Below are 13,792 nucleotides of genomic sequence, written 5' to 3' on the forward strand. Positions count from 1 at the left end.
GAGACGTACAGCCAACATCATAGTCAATGGGCAAAAACGAAAAGCTTTCCCACTAAGATCAGGAAAAAGACAAGGATTTCTGTTTTCACCACTCCTATTCAACATAGTATTGGAGGTCCTAGCCACAGTGATCCCACAAGAAAAAGAAATAAAAGGCATCCAAATTGAAAAGAAGGAAGCAGAAGTATCACAATTTGCAGATGACATGAGAGTGTACATGGAAAAGCCTATAAGCTCCACAAAAAAATGTACTCGACCTAATAAGTGAATCTGGCAAAGTAGCAGGATACACAGTCAATATGCAGAAATTAAAGGCATTTTTTTTACACTGACAATGAAATATGAAAAACAGAAGTCAGGAAAAATTCCCATTTGCTAGAGCAACAAGAAAAATAAAGTATCTAGGAGTGAATCTAAGCAAGGAGGTAAAAGACCTGTACTCAGAAAACTACACAACACTGAAGACAGAAATTAAAGATGACACAAATAAATGGAAGCATATACCGTGTTCATGGATTGGAAAAATGAACATCATCAAAATGTCCATATTACCCAAAGTAATTTATAGATTCAGTGCAATCCCTATTAAAATACCAATGACATATTCCACAGATATAGAACAAACATTTCAAAAATTTATCTGGAACCATAAATGACCCTGAATAGCCTCAGCAAATACAGAAGAAGATCCAAATAACAGGTATCATTATACCAGTTAGCAAACCACATTACAAGGCCATGGTAATCAAAACAGTCTGACACTGGCATAAAAACAGACACATAAATCAATGGAACAGAACAGATAGCCCAGAAATAAACCTATGTCTCTATGGTCAATGAATATTTGACAAAGGGGGAAGACACATAAAGCAGAGTGAAAAAGTGCCTCTTCAACAAATGGTGTTGGGAGATCTGGACAGCTACATGCAAAAAAAAAAAAAGAAAGAAAGAAACTCAACCATCAACTTACGTCATACGCAAAAACAAATTCAAGGTGGATAAAAGACTTAAATATAAGTTGTGACACCATAAAAGTCCTGTAAAAGGACATAGGCAAGAAAATCTCAGATATAACATGGAGCAATGTTTTCACTAATATGTCCCCTAGGGCAAGAGACAAAAAGGAAAGAATAAAGAAATGGGACTTCATGAAATTAAAAAGCTTCTGCACAGCTCAAGAACACATCAGCAAAATGAAAAGGGAAGCAACTGTATGGGAAAATATATTTGCCAATGATACCTCTGACATGAGTTTGATCTCCAAAATATATAAAGAACTCACACAACTCTACTGCAGAAAGACAACCCATCCAATTAAAAAATGCAAAGGACATGTACAGACACTTCTCCAAGGAGGACATACAGAGGGCCCACAGACATATGAAAGGATGCTCAGCATCACTAGATATCAGAAAGATTAAAATTAAAATCACAATGAGATATCTTTTCACACCAGTGAGAGTGGCCATCATAAACAAATCAACAAACAATAACTGGTGGCAATGTTGTAGAAGAAAGAGAACTCTAGTACACTGGTGGTGGGAATGCAGAAGGGTGCAGCCACTGTGGAAAACAGTATGGTATTACCTCAGAAAGCTAAAAATGGAACTGTCTTTTGACCCAGTAATTCCATTGCTGGGATATACCCTAAAAATTCTGAAACACTAATTCAAAAGTACCTGTGCACCCTAATGTTCGTAGCAGCAGAATTTACTATAGAAAAGTGCTGGAAGCAACCTAGGTAAATGAATGGATCAAAAAACTGTGGTACATTTACACAATGGAATACTACCCAACAGAAAGAAAGGAGCTCCTACATTTTGCAACAGCATGCATGGAACTCCAGGACATGTTCCTATGTCCTATGCTAAGTGAAGTAAGCCAGTCTGTGAAAGACAAATACCAGATGATCTTACCTATAAGTGGATCCTAATCAACAAAACGAACAAGCAAGCAAAATATAACCAGAGACACTGAAATAAAGAACAATCTGACAGTAACCACATGGGAGGTGGGAGGGTATAATGGGCAAAAAAGGGGAAGAACTGTCAAGGAACAAAGGGCACAAGGGCAAAACTAAAGAAGGAAAGACTAAGGGTAGGAGGTGAGGGTGGGTAGGGTACCCAAAAGTGGTGGCAGGAAAATGGGGACAACTGTATTTGAACAACAATAAAAAAAAAAGTCCATACTACCCAAAGCTATGTATAGATTCAATGTAATTCCTATCAAGATTCCAAGGACATATTTCACAGAACTAGGACAAATATTTCAAAGATTTATACAGAACCAAAGAGACTCCACATAGCAAAAGTGATCCTGAGAAAGAAGAAAAAAATTGGAGGAATCACACTACCTAATACCAAACTATACTATAAAGTCACAGTAATCAAAACAACACAGAACTGGTAAATGGACACACAGATCAATGGAATAGAATACAGAACCCAGAAATAAACCCACACCTTTACAGCCCAGTTAGTATTTGGAAGCAAACAGAGGAAGCAAACACATACAATGAGCTAAAGATAGTTTCATCAGTAAATGGTGCTTGGAAAATTGGACAGATGAGTGCATAAAAATGAAACTAGACCACCCTCTTACACCACAGACAATAAATTCAAAATGGATCAAAGACTTAAATGTTATTCCAGAAACTATAAAAGTCCTAGAAGAAAACACAAGCAGCAAAAATCTTGGACATTGCCAGTAGCAATATATTATCAAATATATCTTCCCAGGCAAGAGTAACAACATAAAAAATAAACAAATGGGACGACATCAAACTAAAAAGTTTTTGCATGGCAAAGGAAATCATTGACAATAAAAAGACAACCCACAGAATAGGAGAACATATTCACCAATACATCTGATAAGGGATTAATATCCAAAATTTATAAAAACTGTTTTGAGCAGTGGAGAAAACATCAAGGTAGGTGTATGGCATCAAATGGAACGTACTTTGAAGGTGACTGAAGTTTAAACATGTAAGAATAAATACACAATTTTTTTTGTAAATAAATTCCATTTTGGAGGGAATAGATAGATAAATAGATGATAGATATATATCCATCCATCCCCATAATATTCCCTAGTTGGAAGGGTATACGTTCTGACTTAAAAACAGACATTGGTTGATTAGCTATCCCTACCACTTGCACAGAAGGTTTACTCCAACTTAGGTGTGTTAAGAACAGATAAAGTAGTCCAGTAGATCAAGGGCCTTAGAAATTTTCCCCTTTTTTATGGTAATTTTAATTTCTCCTAAACCAGTAATAAGAAGGGGAAATGCTTTCTCATCATCCTTGGAGCAACCCTATACTTGCTTCTATAAACCACAATGAGATACCTCTTTTCTCTTTCTAAATCAGTGTCCCTATTTCAGTGTCTCTAAATCAGTCTTCCTATTTCAGTGTCCTACAATCCTCCTTAAAGTGAACAGACTCCTCTAGAGATTTCCTGCAAACCTTATTTGGTAATTCTGTTGTTTTTGCTCCCAGAAATAGTAGGTATATTAACTGGAAAAGGTCAGAACATCCAGGATTACATGTTTTAACAGTTCAATTAAATTTCTTTATGAACCCATTCGGGTCCTGGAGAAAATCACGAAAATCTTTAGGTAGTTACCTTAATTCTGTTCAAGTCCAAGGAATATATACAATGGCTGATTGCCCTCTGCCTGAGACCAGCTTTTTTTCCAAGGGGAGCTGCTAAAATTCCTGGATTATCCTTGTCTGAATTCTTATTCTCATTTTCTCTTAGGTCAGTAGGGAATGGTAATGGAGAAGATATACAGAAGATAGAAGGGAGGTGGAGGGCAAGTTCAAACAAGGAAGCTCAGAGAGCAAACACAGTGAAGGGAACTGTAGAAGGGGAGGATTGAGGGGTTGGCACAGATTGGCTTCAGAAGCCTTCTTTAGCTCGGAGACAGTCTCTAAAATTTCTTATTACTTGTTTTTTTTTTAAGAACTTATCTGTCCTCCTCCTAGAAGCTTCTAATTTCCAATTAAGATATGCTCCCTATTTAGTTTAACTACAGAGCCGGCATTTTCTAGTTTTGCATGCAAAATTAATTTAGGCACCAAAAGAAAACTACATTTTGGCCATTTTAAGTTGATGTCTTTTCCAGCTAAATCTTCCCACTTCTGTAAAGTACTTGTAAGTAAAGTCTTCCTACTTATTGTGTATCTACAGAAGTATTAATGTAGGCTGGGGTCTGAGGGTTTCTGGCCTTGGGGGCAGGATTTCCCATATTAATTTTAGTTTTATTTTGGAATCTGTAGTCTGGGTTGAGAGGGTGCTACCTGTGGGTTCAGCTCCAAGGGGCTGTCACCTCCCGAGTCATCTCGAACCCTCTTACATGGCTCAGTTTCTGTTTCCCGGCAGTCTAATATGGTCGTGAGTACTCAGAATGCTAAGTAACAAAACACTATGTGCATGTCCTGGACAAGTCAAATAATTAGTCGAGTCAGAATCCCTGATGGAGCTCCTGCACATCACGGGGGATACCTCCTGACAGTTCCACAAAGATTCTTAGTCTCCGAAGAACACCCAAGATTCCAGCTGGATTGAGGAAGTGCCCCTTTGGAGCAGAATGAGTTCAGGTTCTCATTTATCCAACAAAAGGTTTTTGATCAGACTCTCAGAAAGCAATTTCAATTGAAAAACCAGTTAAAAACCAGCCACCCACTTTTCCTCCAGTCCTGCCTTAGCCTAGATTCTCTCTCAACCCTTAACCTTGAGGATTTTAAAAAATACAGCTCAAATAAAATCAAGGCCTCTTACCTTAAAACAGGGAGGTCTGGAATTCCACGTGAAAATCAGCCAAGTTCACCTGATGCAAAACAAGGAGCACAATGGGCTCCTGCTGATACCTAGCACAAGTGCAGGTCTGCAAGGTCCCCTGGGTGGGCTTCTTTGGAATGCTGCCAACTACACCAAATAAATGTCAATGTAAGAAACATTACATATTATTTGAGGCAAATTAACAACAATTGCCAGACGGCAAAACTCATGATAGATTGAGAAAATACACCAGAAAATAGCAGTTTTACCACTTACTATATACATAAAAATCAAAGGAGGAGGCATAAGGGGGTTACTGGTGATAGAGTAGGGAAGCAGGAAAAATCAAAATGGGGAAATATCTGGAAATGGATAAAAAGTAAAATGAACAGACAGGTAAGGCAGGTAAGTTCATTTACATTTATGGATACAGGGTAATTAATGGTCAAAATTAACGTAACAACGAGGGGATTTGTGCACTCTCCCCTGGTTGAGGTGATTGTGCTTTGAGGGGTCTTGAAAAAGGGAAATTACTTTAATATTCCAAAAATATGTTATCAGGTATGTTAGAGGCAAAAAGACAACAGATAGGCTCAGTTAAGGTGAAGAATGACCTTTGTCAGGAAAGATTCTAGCCTTGGACATGACTGTTTGCCATGAACTGCTTTTAGTAAGAAAGTTTTCATTTCAGACCATCCTAAGTAGTAACTTTGGTCTCTGAGTTTGTAAGGCTGCCACACATGCTTCCCCTGAACTTTTCTGGTTTGGCATGTGCTCCTTTTTGTCCACAAGTTGCTAAGAATTACTGATAAAGCTCTTTTGAGACTGAGGAAAACTTAAACTTCGTAAGTTACAAATGAGAAATTTCAATGTTTGAGTCAAAAATCCAATGCAGGATAGATAGCAGGTCACTGAAGACACAGCTACATATTCCAATAATGGCACAAAACATACTATCACACTAACAGTATCACCTCAAAGCCTTTATTCCCTTCACTCAAGGCAGTGAAACTAAGGGTCCTTATGACCTAATTAAATGTAACTCTAAATCCTTGCTCTAGAAATCATATCTCTCACTCTCTCTCCAAACCGCTTAAGAGACCTAACCTTCCTGCACCCCCTCCATAATCAGCAAACCCTGAGGAAGAAGACAATAGCCAACACCTGACTAATAGTCACAACGTCTGGATCTCTGACAGGCTAAAGCTAACATCTAGACCTAAGTTACATTTCTGTTCCTGAGCCCTAAGGTGGAACAACTTTCCAGCTACTTGCCCATGAGGCCAAACAGAGGGACAATAGAACAGACCTCAGAGCTGTCCTCAAGACCTAAAGAAATGATTTACCACCTTTACCTCACCTCCAATCAATCAGCTCCCAGCATAACCCCAAACTCCTAACCCATGGTGTCTTGTGATTTCACCCTATATAATTTATAACATATTTGTCACTCAGGAGATTGGGTTTTTAAGTTTAGCTTCTAGTCCTTCTGAGTGACACCATTCACAGTAAAATAGCCAATTTTGGTCCACTACAATTCTCAGTATTTAGTGTTTGGCTTTGCTAATGCCGGGTAAATGAACTCTTTCTGTTCTATAACACCATGAAAGAAAGTTCTATCACAAGCAGTTCGCATCTGGCCATGATCTGACCCTCACTAGATTACTGGGTAGCAAGCAAAAACCTTAAAGTGTATAAGACTACCCTATTCCAATGTTTTACTGAAATAAAGCCCAAAATTAAACTTAAAAGTTCTAAGAATTTTAGGGAAGGTGGCAGAATAACACCAAAGGTCTCTACACACCACCCACTAAAAAATGTCTGAGACAAAGTTTTATAATCTAGAGCTGGTGTGTTAAGACTATAAGCTTAATAAAAAGTATATCAAAATGAAGCCCTGGCTGGCGTAGCTCAGTGGATTGAGCGTGGGCTGCGAACCAAAGCATCCAGGTTCGACTCCCAGTCAGGGCACATGCCTGGGTTGCAGGTCATGGCCCCCAGCAACTGCACATTGATGTTTCTCTCTCTCTCTCTCTCCCTCCCTTCCCTCTCTAAAAATAAATAAATAAAATCTTTTTTAAAAATCTTTAAAAAATATATCAAAATGAATTTAAAATAGTAAATGCAACATAATAAAGCAGTTAACTACCAGAAAATATGTAAGCAACTACCAAAAGTGAACAAAGTCATAAAACACACAAACATATCCCACAGACTAGACAGAGTTTATTCAGAAACAAAAGACTCTGTTTGTTTTTAAAATTCCCTAGAATAATTTGGAGCATGGCTAGAGATAATAAAAAATAAAATCAATGTTACATAACAAATAATAAATAAGAAATGCTGCAGATAAGCAGACAATGAAATTCAAAGTATAAATGTGTTTTAAAAAAGTTTTAATTCCCCTGGCTAAAAGTATTTTTTAAAAGAAAGGTTTTATTAGGTCCTTTCGAGAGGGCAAGACAAGGTCCTTGGGCATGAAGTCTGAAACACCCGCAGTAGGGCCAGGTGGAAAGACAGCATGTCCACTGTCCTAGAGTTTGTTGATCATTTTCATAAATCAAGTAGCAAGGGAGAAAAATGTGAGCTTTATGAAAAAAAAAATATAATAGCTATAGACAAAAGGAGATGGGAAAGCTAAAGCAGGGCCGTTCTGGGATAAATGCAGAGTCCAAGGAAGAAGTGTTTGCTCCCTTGAATAGGTTGTGGGCAAGTCTGAAAAGTTCATGTGTAAATAAGGAGAGGCTCCTGGGGTGTAGTGCTGCCTCCACAATTCTCTCTTTTGGATGGCACAGAAATAGCCACTTGTAAATTAATCCAAAATTCTAACAGACCTTCCAACAGAATATGAGCAGTACTTTGTTAGCTGGTCCACAACTATTAATAGGGCAACCAATCTGTCTCTTTTTCTCACTCTCTGGCTGCTGTAATTTAATTTAGAACATCTCAGAATTCTTTCTCTTGTCAAACACTTTAAACATAATGAAACAGGAGGAACAAACTTAAAAGCACAAAAATACAACCTGTAAATAATAATGCTACAAGGAAAAAAACAACAGAAAATAGCACATACAAGTCATAAGTGCTTTACGTGAATTATTTCATTTACTTCTCACAGCAGTGCAGAAGTTAGAGAGAAACTTTTATCTCCATTTCACACATGGCTTAGAGAAATTAAGCAACTTGCCCAGATTTCACAGCCATATTTCACTAAATATGATAGCCTGTTGGAGGCTTACAAGGTGAACCTAAACTAAGCAGTTTTTTTCTTTTTTATCTCTCTGTAGCATTGCTGTTGGAAAGACAAAACCTGGTGTGTCATTCACCTTGTCATGGTAGAGTTATTAAAATCTCCATGAATAAACAAGATAACGTGGACTCCACATTTGAGATATTAAATAGTAACAGGCTTTTTACTGCATTTTTGTCTATATGGAGGACATCTGATCAAAGTAATTGATATACTTGCTAAAAATTCAAGAAAAATCATTATTTAGATATTTCCAAAGTGGATATTTTAAGGCAGTAGGATGTACCTCAAAATGTTGGGTCCAATTTATAACTAATATTTAACTTTATCATTTTGAGTTCACTTGCAAATTTCTATCACAAGCCACAGAAAGATATTCCATTTTAAAACTACAGTCCATACCTTTCACTATTGTAACTGTAAAAAATTATAGCTACATCTTTAAATTATTCCAGTTGATTATTCAAGGTGATTTTCAAACATGCAACTTCAAAGGTTAGAGCCAAGAAGAAGAGCAGAGTGAACTCCAGGTATCCCCAACAATGCTACCCAGTGGGAGAATGGGCCCCTATGGAAAGCTGATGGAGCCTGATGCTGTAAAAGTCCTTGGCCAAATGCAAATGCTTAGCCAGGAGGGAAGAGATATGCTGTAGACTGAAGGCCAATATGTGCAACTTAGAATCCCAAGGAGCAGAGCAATAGCGAGGAGCCAAGGCTGGTCAGGAGTGAGTGAGAAGGTAACATGAGGCAGGTGGGGCTCAGCTTAACACAGCCAGTCATTAGGCAAATTAGGTGAACCAAGCCTGATTACTGGGAAAAGGGCCTGAACTAATGTTTACATTTTCCAGAAGATTCAGAACCTGAGGAAAGTTAAGGAATACCTGTGCATATTCCTTTGCTAACAGGGCAAATACACAAATACTGAAAATACTCAGGTAACAAAAGGGAAAGAGATTTGTTTGGGTTCTTTCACTGATGATAAAGGGAAGTGTGAGTCTGACTGGCTTGAGAGATGGAAAACACCTTCACTGAAGTAGAGAAATAGTCTACTTCCTCTAGTTCCTCCAAGTGCTCTTCAATGCTTGTCTTGCAGAAAACAGTGTCTGATCCTGACAGATGCAGAAAGAAGAGTGGAGGAGGGCTCAAGGCCATAGCTGCCCAGAGCCCATCTTGAGCAATCATCACACTGTATGGAACTGACCTGCTTACATTTCTGCCTCCCTCACTGGATTGTGGACTCCTTGAGGGTTTGCAGTAGTGAAGCCATGATTAGAATTACAAGCACATGGGTTACAGGCCAGGCCCTCAGGAGGGGGTGCTCAAGAGGCAACCATACATTGCTGTTTCTCTTCCTCCTTTCCCCTCTCTAAAAATAAATAAAATCTTTAAAAAAAAGTATTACAGGCACAGACGCCAGTCATTTATCGCAGGACAATTCTGTTTGCTACTGCCCAGGAACAAGCAACTCAAAACTTAGTTGCTTAAAGAGCAATGATTTCCTATTTCACAATTCCATGGGTTGGCTAGGTAGCTATTCTGAAGCTCTTATCTAACTTACTCACACTGCTGTACTGGGCCCAGGACAGCTGGGGATTGGGCTAAATGAGGAAGGCAGGGCCTCACTTTCCATGTAGCCTTCCTCCTAGGCTTCTTCACATAGTGAAAACAGCATACTGGCACACTGCACATATGGCCTCTGTTTGCATCATGTCTGCTGATGTCCCACTGGCCAGTTCAAGTCACATGGCAAAACTCAGAGTCAAGAGTAGGAAAACAGACTCTACTACTCGATGGGAGAAACATGCAGAGTCACACTACAAAGGGGTAAAGACATGGAGAGGTGATTTAGGGGCCATTTTGTATCAATTTACCACATTGGGTTTTTGCTAGCTTTTTCTCTGATAATAATTATTATTTTTATCGGTAGAGTTTTTAAATAACAGAGTATTTTTATACCTACTACAGCTAAAAAAAATATGTTCTTTAATTTGTAATGTGGGGAAAAAGAGTTCTGGGTTCTGTCTCTACTTCAGAATAATGGATCCAGAAACATTTCAAGGCTTAGAGACTAGAATTATTTCTGACACCATTTAAGATCTCTTGTTTCTTCACAAACACATGGATCTTTTGAAGCATCTTTATTAAGTTGATAAAGGGAAAGAACTTTGTCCACATTTTATAACAGAAACGCTAAGGCAGTTATATCTGAAGTGCTTCCTGCAAAAGGAATTCTCGGCACATCATACTATATGAGATAGCAATATAATGCTGGCTGTGCAGAAGGCTGAGCCAGCCAGCTGTCAGTCATCTCAGGCTGGAGCATCTTCTCTACTTAATGCAATAAGGTGGAGAAATCAGAGTGGGGCTGGCCTCTCCTATTAATTTTTACCTCCCTCACCGTCTGAGATGTGTCTGTCTAGACAGGACGAATCTTCTCAAGGACCCCTATACATGCCACAGTCAACTCTACCCTTGTTCATTCTGATCCTTCCTCTTGGCATGCTCTCCACACTCTGCACACAGCCCAAAAATGCAGTGGCCTTCAGAAAGTTCCTGAGATGAGTACATCTCAAAGCTCATCTCCTCCGTGAGCAAATAAAGGCATAATTCATTTTACTGTACTTGACTTTATTATGCTTCCTAGTGTTGCATTTTTTTTACAAGTTGAATGCAAGTCTTCCACGAGAAAAAAAGATTGCAACTCACTTTACTGTAGTCTGGAACACAGTATTTCCAAGGTATGCCTGTACATAGCAAAACAAGTTTCCCCTTCCCTTTCTTACTACCCACAGCATTTAACCAATATTCTTTACAGTCTGACTTTTTTTAAAGGATTTTATTTATTGCCTTCGCTGGTGTGGCTCAGTGGATTGAGTGCTAGCCTTTGAACCAAAGGGTCGCTGGTTCAATTCCCAGTCAGGGCTCATTCCTAGGTTGCGGTCCAGGTGCCCAGTGGGGGACATACAAGAGGTACCCACATACTGATGTTTCTCTCCCCTTCTTTCTCCTTCCCTTCTCCTTTCTAAAAATAAATAAAATGTTTTTTAAAAGTTTTAAAGATTTTACTTATTTTTAGAAAGCGGGAAGGGAAGGAGAAAGAGAGGGAGTGAAACATTCATGTATGAGAGATATAGCGATCACTTGCCTCTCCCACACCCCCAACTGGAGACCTGGCCCACAACCCAGGCATGTGGCCTGACTGGAAATCAAACTGGTGACCTTTTGTTTAGTAGGCCAGCATACAATTCACTGAGCCATACCAGCCAGGGCTATAGTTTGACATTTAATCATATTCAAAATGGCTCTTCACTATATGAGATGCTAATTTTATGTATCAACTTGACTAGGCTACTATACCAAGTTATTTGGTCAAACATTATCCTGGATGTTTCTGTGAAGGTAGATTTCTAGATGTGATTAACATTTAAATCAGTAGACTTTCAGTAAAGCAGACTACCCTTCATAATGTGTACAGGCCTCATCTAATCATTTGAAGGTTTTAATAAAAAAAAGAATCAAAGAATCATCTCCTCGGAAGAAGACAGAATTCTGCCACAGGCTGCCTTCAGACTCAAACTCCAGAATCTGGGTTCCCAGCCAACCAGCCTGCCCTGCAAATTTTTGACCTGCTAGCCTCCACAATCACATGAGCCAATTTCTTAACATAAATCTCTTTCTGTCTTGACCACATTCTCTCTCCATATATATACACACACACATATACACACACACTATATATATATATATATATATATATATATATATACACACACACTATATATACACACACACAAGTATAATGTGTACGCATGTATATGGTGTGTCCAGAAGGTAGCCAGTCATGAAATATGAAAAATAGAGACACTTACTGAAGAAGATACAAGATACAAGAAACACTGTACATAGGACAATGACACCTCAGTCCCCTTTAAAGTAGGTCCCTTGGGACTTCAAACAGTTCTCCCAATCATCATCAGCTGCCCCAAAGTATTTTCCTGAATCTCTGTGACAGTCTGAAATCTCTTCCCTTTCAAAGGTGATTTTAGTTTTGGGGAAAAGCCAGAAGTTACAGGACGCCAAATCTGGACTGCAGGGGTGCTAGGTCACCTGGGTGATTTGATGTTTTGCCAAAAAACTCTGCACAAGATGCAGTGCATGAGCAGATGCATTGTTGTGATGAAACTGCCATTCGCTAGCTGCCCAGTGCTGTGGCCTTCTGAATCATCCGAAGAGTTTACACAGAGGAATGTTCAAGTTTAATGCAAAATTTGATGCAGATTCATTGCTGTACACACTCATTTTGAATGTGACAGCTACAGAGTTCACATACTCACTCAATGGCATCTACTGCCCCACTAGTACAGTGAAGCCATCATTGTTCACACATGCACATTCCAGTCCACTGTCCTTGGCTACCAGGTTACACTGATGTCCTGCAAACCATTCTCATTATATTAACAATGGCTGGACTTTTTCTGGACAGACTCCATATATACACACACATATATACATATACACACACACATAGTCATATATAGTATAACCATATTTCAGTCAATGACACACTACATCTGCAACAGTAATATACTATATAGCCTAGGGGTGCAGCAAGCTATATGCCATCTAGTTAAGTTTGTGTAAGCATAATCATGAAATCACATAAAGATGCATTTCTCAGAACATATCCCTGTCGATAAGTGGTACATTAATGTGTGTGTTTACCCTACTGATTCTGTTTCCTTGGAGAACCCTAACACAATATACTATATAGTTTTAGACTATTCTGCAGCATATAAAGCTTGATCTACTTAAAAGGCTGAATTCTCTCTGGACTCTTTAATAGTCCCTACAGTGTTCCACATAGAGCAGGAGTAAAATATTTCTAAAACATTAACTGGTGTTTCTTTACAACTAAATCTTTCCTTCTTCCAGTTTCCTAATCTTTCTGCCTCACTGATTGTGATACACATGTAAATGAATAACAAAGCAATAACATAAAAGACAGAAAAGCAACACTGGCTTCATTATTCTATGGATAAATCCCCAAAGTGGTTAAAGTATATTAAAAATGGGTAATTTTAATATTATGTTAATTTGTACATGAATAGTGGAATATAAAAACTTTGGTTTATTGTTTTCTCTATGATTCTAAAACTTAACTCTTTTCAGTTTTTCCCCCTGTAGATAGCATTCTGTAGTGAAAAATTATTTCAGTCAATCATCAAAATAATACCCCAAGACCTGATTTAAAGGTAATATAATCATAGCATGATATTCTAAAGATCCATCACAAATGACAGTATTTAATTTTCTTATAGCTAAGTAGTTTTCCATTGTATATATGTATCATATCTTCTTTAACCAATCATCTATCAAAGCAAAATAAGTCAGAAAAAGACAAGAACCATATGATTTCACTCATGTGGCATATAAAACTGAAAGCAACAAATAAGCAAGAAAAACAAACAAAAATGCATAGACACACACAACAGTATGGTTGTTACCAGAGGAAAGGGAAGTAGGGAGTAGTAAAGGGTAAAGAAGGTCAATTATATAGGGATAGAAGAAAACTTGACTTTGGGTGGTAGACACACAATGCAATATATAGATGATGTATCACACATAGAATTGTACACTTAAAACCTACATGTTTATTAACCAATGTCACCCTGCTTAATTTTTTAAAGTCATATAAATATACTTATTTTTTAACAGTCAACTATCACTTTGCAGAGATTTTTTTTAGATCATTGTAAATCC

General features: G+C 38.2%; 1 protein-coding gene across 1 annotated transcript in view; it reads right to left on the reverse strand.

Moving 5' to 3' along the window:
- MARCHF8 (membrane associated ring-CH-type finger 8) overlaps positions 1 to 13,792 on the reverse strand; it is a 108,690-nt gene that overhangs the window by 76,055 nt on the left and 18,843 nt on the right. The window contains exon 2 of the mRNA XM_045842269.1: positions 4,783 to 4,929. The gene's annotated coding sequence lies outside the window, so the exon portion shown is untranslated. The remainder of the gene's footprint in view (positions 1 to 4,782; positions 4,930 to 13,792) is intronic.

This window comes from Phyllostomus hastatus, unplaced genomic scaffold, assembly GCF_019186645.2.
Source record: "Phyllostomus hastatus isolate PE091 unplaced genomic scaffold, TTU_PhHast_1.1 phas_contig_38, whole genome shotgun sequence".
Classification (NCBI taxonomy): Eukaryota; Metazoa; Chordata; class Mammalia; order Chiroptera; family Phyllostomidae; genus Phyllostomus; species Phyllostomus hastatus.